Source organism: Amblyomma mixtum, chromosome 10 (genome assembly GCF_055824585.1).
Source record: "Amblyomma mixtum isolate Tamu chromosome 10, ASM5582458v1, whole genome shotgun sequence".
NCBI classification, from domain to species: domain Eukaryota; kingdom Metazoa; phylum Arthropoda; class Arachnida; order Ixodida; family Ixodidae; genus Amblyomma; species Amblyomma mixtum.
In genome coordinates, this window is record NC_143021.1 from 25,531,984 (window position 1) to 25,537,983 (window position 6,000).

A 6,000-nucleotide genomic window follows, 5' to 3' on the forward strand; every position below is an offset into this window, starting at 1 on the left:
AGTCTTTATCATGATGCCAACTCTCTGAGATGTATCAAGCTTGCAAAATCAAAATCTGGTTGTTTTCCTTTTATCATTTGAATGTATGTAGCTTAAGAAACAAAGAAGAAGAAGTAGATACTTTTTTGTCGTCACTAGAGCATGAATTTGATGTACTGGCATTCACTGAAACGTGTTATACTGATTTGAACGATGTTGTCCGCTTTCCTGCTTATAGGTGTGAAGCGCTGTTTAGAAAGACTAAAAAGGGAGGTGGTGTAGCTTTGTATATAAAAAGCAGCATTCCTTATGAGCTACTCCCGCAGTACACAAATTTAAACCCTTCCTATGAATCACTTTTCATTGAGACGAAAAGATTTATTTTTGGCGTAATCTTATCGGCCGCCTTCTGCACCTCTTCAAGAGTTTTTTTAATTTTCTCGATCCTGTGTTAGAGGGCTTTTTGTTTCAAGGTAAACCTGTGGTAGAAATTGGTGATTTAAATATTAACCTACTTGAACAGTCACATTCTGTCAGTGAATTTGTTAACATGATATCTGCCAATAGTTTCTCTAACATAATTACAGCGCCCACGCCCATCACAGGATCCAGCGAAACACTTATTGATCTTTGCCTAACAAATAGCGATATTCCCAGTACAACTGCAGGTGTACTTTTGAGCGACATTAGTGATCACCTGTCAACTTTCTGCTTTATAGCAAGGTCAAGTAATCAGAACATCGAAGAAACTGACGCGGCAAAGAATTTCCGCCTTATAAGCCAAACAAAAATTGAACATTTTCGTCGGCTCGTTTCTTCAGTCGACTGGAGTAGACTCCTATGGGAGGAAGACCCTAATATTTTGTACAACTCATTCTTAGACAAAATAATAGAGTTGTATGAACGTGCTTTCCCAGTGGTAATAATGGAAAAATCCATAAAAGGAAGGAAGCCTTGGATCACACGAGATCTGCTTAGACGAATCAAGGCATGAAATAGACTCTTCAACCAGTTTGTAAAGTCCAAAGGTTTGACAGTTTTGAAAAATTACAAAAAATTAGAAATAAATTAGGTGCAGACATAAAAAAATCTAGAATTCACTACTACGCTAGAAATATCTCTGATATTCACTTTGATCCTCAGAGAACCTGGCTTACCGTACAAGATCTTCTGCAGAAATCCGGAAAAGAAAATTTACCAATTCAAATGACGACTGAAGGAACCATTCTTAATGGTAAAGCTCTTGCAAATGAGTTCAACAGACATTTTTTTGGAATTTGGAGCTTTTTCTGCTGAAACGCCCAGAAATTTTGAGGAATACCTGGAATCTAATTTGCAGCACAGCCTGTTCTTATCTCACTACTCCTGCAGAGATTAGGGATATAATATTAAGCCTAAAAAAGAATTGTTCGTGTGGTTTTGATAGCATTAAGGTAGCACCAATTAAAGCAATTGCTGACCTTATTGTTGACCTCCTTTGTCAATTAACAAATCAAATCTTGACAAGAGGCATTTTCCCCGAAAAAATGAAGGTGGCAAGTGTGGCGGTATTGTTTAAAGGCGGTGCTGCAAATTTAATTAGTAACTATAGACCTATATCAGTTCTTCCTTTGTTTTTCAAAATAGTAGAGAAAGCGATTAATAATAGGATAACAGGTTGTCTTAATAAACATCACTTGATTTCTCCTAGCCAGTACGGATTTCAAAAGATGAAATGAACTGAATCTGCGTTGCTTAGTATTAAAAATGAACTCTTTTAAAACATTGAAAATCATTTGTACACACTAGGTGTCTTCATAGACTTCAGCAAAGCGTTCGATTCAATAAAGCATAATGTACTTAGCAAGTTGCCGTATTATGGAATACGGGGAATCTCACTCAAATTATTGGAAAACTATCTGTCAGGTCGTTCTCAGTATGTTGAGTTAATAATGCCACGTCCGATCCGGAGTTTAACAAATTTGGTGTCCATCAGGGCTCAATCCATGGACATACCCTGTTTCTCCTGTATATTAACGACATTGTATCCATCCCACAAACTCCTTCCGTTATCCTTTATGCCGACGATACTGGTGTATTTTTTTCTGCAGAAAATTTAGGTTCCTTAATTCCTCGTGTAAATTTATGGCTTAGAAATCTATCTGACTGGCTTGTTGCAAATGAACTTGCGTTAAATGTTGGCAAAACAATGTACATTGTTTTTAGTTCTGTTAACAGACCAGTTTATAATAGTAATGAAGTGGCATTTCAATCCTGATCATTAGAACGAGTTTCACATATCAAATTTTTAGGCGTCCGGTTTGACGAAAACCTTCGCTGGACCTCTGAAGTTCAATTTATTAAACGCAATATTGCGCAATGCATTGGTGTGCTTAACAGGTTCCGTCTACTATTACCTCGTTATTTACGACGTGAGCTGTACTTCAATACCGTTCACTCGCGGCTTCATTACCGTGTGCTTGTGTGGGGCACTACTGGTAGGTCAAACATGGAAAGCCTATATTTATTACAGAAGAAAGGTGTCCGCTTCATTGAAAACTTACCGGCACGTGACTCAACATCGTTATATTTTATGCAAAATAGAATCTTGGACATGGAATCCTTGTGTATGTTGCGTTTGGCAGAGAATGCCTTTTTAGATTTTAAAAGTGATCCACAACTATTCATATCGAAGCATAGGAAGCATGAGTGGCATTACCAGTTCAGGAAAACTGCTTTTATAGAACTTAAATGTAGGACCAATTATGGAAATTCATTCATTCAAGTTACTCACAGGCTCCTTTACATTGGAGCATTGTGTGAGTGGGGCAGTATATAGAAATTAGAGAACAGCGCAAAAAAACACAAAAGAACAAAAAAACGACAGAAGAAAAACGTTATACAATAGTTTAGCAGGAGGCACTCAGTAGAATACAAATAAAGTAATACAACACACAATAATTACAAGTTTCAAAATGTGGCAACATGGAAATGGAACACGATTTGACAGTGAGGCTAAAAAGTGCACAAGTTAGTTCACACTAAGCAGCAATAAAACATTTTTCGCAAGAATACAGAGAACTGAGACACTAGGCGAGGATTGCGGTTATCTTATCACGAAATGTAGCAGGATTTCTGGTATTAGTAGCATCGTCAGGAAGGCTGTTCCAATAGTTTATGGCACGTGGGAGAGCAGACATGTTGAATGCCTTTGTATTACCAAAAATACGCGTAAAGCTGCTATGATTATGGAGGCGATGAGATGTGCGACATGGCCGTGACAAAGGTAATGTGTGACTGTGAAGACTGAAAATTATTTTATGAAATAAGCAAAGAAGAGCTACGGTACGACGGGATTCTAAAGACTCAAGTGATAGCGATAACTTGATGTTAGTGACGCTGGAATGGCGGTTATAATCGCGAGCGATGAAGCGTGCAGTACGGTTCTGTATAGATTCGAGATTACGTGTTAGATACGCTTTGTGATGTGACCAGATGGGTGACGCAAATTCTAGTTGTGGGCGGACAAACGTCTGGTAGGCTAGTTTTCGAGTGTCAGATGGTGCACCATGAAGATTACGCTTTAAGTATCCAAGGGTTCGTGAAGCCTTGGCTGTAATTTTATTAATGTGTGTTGACCAGGAAAGGTTTATCCTAGTCGACCTGGTCGTCCTGGTCGAATTACCCAGTTGGCTTATTCCGAATCTTCTGAATCTTCACCCTGATTTGTTGGGCGTCATGAAAAACTGTTCTTCTCTGCATGCTTTCTGAAAGCAGGCAAAGAATTTCTTCTTGACTTTCCGATAAACCCGACAATGTTTGTAGAAACTGCGGTGCCAGTATATTTACTGTTATATTTCAGGCAATCCCCTTCATTCCGGTTATCTTTGTTTGTTTTGTCAAGGGAACACATTGGTGATTATTCTCTTTACTCAATTACTTTGACTTGTAGCATGGGTGTGCTTCTCAAGTCTAGTTTTATGTGCAGTCACACGGTATTCCTGTAGAATTTTGTTGTAATGTTTTTTTTTTCTTTTCTTAGGGGTGTGTTTTTTTGCTGTCTTACGATATTCTTGCAGAATTTTGCTCAATTGCCTTTCATGTCCACACTGTGCTGTATGAATGCAGGGTGCTTAGGGCCCAGTCAGGTGATCTCATGTGTCACCTTTAGCCCTCTTCACCTAGACAATTGTATTTTGTCTGAATTTCAATAAATTTCAATTTTGAACGGCAGCATATTCGGAATAAACAAGAGCAAAATTCGCAAGCCTACCTAAACAACAGAACAAATTTTAACTGAACTGTGGTACTACTGGTACCCTTAGAAAAGACAGTTAAACAATTTTTCTCGACCTCACAAAGACTTAGATAAGATGGCAGCACGTAACCGTTCAGCTGATTGCGACTGGTGTTCGCGGATAATTTTTTTCTGCAGGAGGAAAAGTGGGACGTCTCTCCCGCTTACGCACAAAGGGTACTGCAGCAAATAGCACCAGTGCTCGCAGACGAGAGAGAATCGATTTATCATGGAAGCAAGTAGCTCGTCAACAAATTCTAATCGTTCGCTTTCTGAATGTTAGAGCTGGGTTGAAAATAAGCATTTTCAGCTTGCCGCTGCACGCACGCATACGCACACACGCACACACGCGCACACAAGCAAGCACACACACGCGCACACACGCAAACACACACGCAAACACACACGCAAACACTCGCGTGCACACACACACACACACGCACGCACGCACGCGCACACACACCTACCTTCCGACCGTTCTCCTGGCAACGCTCGCGCAGAGCCGCCTCCTACCCCCACCCTCTTTCCTGCAGTTTAGTCTCAATCCGCCTCTGGAATGTTGCCGCATCTACGGCGAATATTTCTTTTTCTTAATACAATCCAGCATCCTGCTGGGTGCTCACCCCCTTGGTAGCGATTTGATCTCTCCTTCGCTATGTTGATTCTTCTCAAAGGTAGAAAGAATTTTGCAATCACCGACTTCTCTATACTTCATAACTTACCAACTCCAGTTTAAGAGGTTGGATAAGTTCCAAATAAAAAGGAACAAGGGCGAGTGCTGATTGAAGTTGGCTTTGATATAGCTGTATTAATATGTATTACCGTTTGATAAAACAACAAATTTTTTTGTTGAGCGCCAAAGCTGGCAGTTTGCATTGCAGTCCAGGAGTGTTCTAATTCCCACTATAATTTAGTATCAGCAGTGATGACTTGATCACACAGCGCAAAGGGCCAGGATAAAAGGAAGGACACAAGGCAGGCGCCGATTTCAGCTAAGATTCAATGAAGAAACCGCTCTTGATATCAGCGTGGGACCCGAACATATCAATATTGCATGAAATCATAGCTCTCCCCTTTTTGGCGCTGTTTTCTCTCCTCGCTTATGCTAAATTTTCAGTGTTCAATCATGTCGATAATGTACCACCAACTTTTCCACGCTTATTCGCACGCTTCATACGCTTATTGGCACGAACTTGCGCGTTCTGTTGTAGCGACACGGGCCGTGCGTCAGCTATCTGGGCTACGCCGAGAGGAGCTAGGCAATGAATGCTATCAGCAATACGCGGGCGTCAAATCGTTTAGAGTATGCATCCGCGTTTGTAGCGGCCTAAGTGGCCGACGGCTGCAGTTGCTAGTCACTCACTGGAACAATTGCAGTTCCACCTGGGTAGCGCACGATCCCTTGCGCGCTGGTTTTGCATGCTTTCTAAAGGAACTCACGGTTCCCAGTCGCGATTGTTACTCACCCATGACGATATTAAGCTGGAACCACATGGCGCGATTTCGGGCGCGATTGCCGCGCGGGTGGTGGGACGCGCGCGTCATTCTGACGCGTGCCCAGCATAATCCATCACGAAATCATGCCGCCGCGTGGTTCTACGCAAAGTAGAAAAAAAAAAACGCCTGTACTGGCGCGGGGCGGCCACTGACGTCACGGCCGGTATCCACCAATCAGCGTGCAGTCATGTGTCATTTTGATTTTTTGGCTTGCCAACAGATGGCTGTGCTCTCCGGGCATCTCGGCG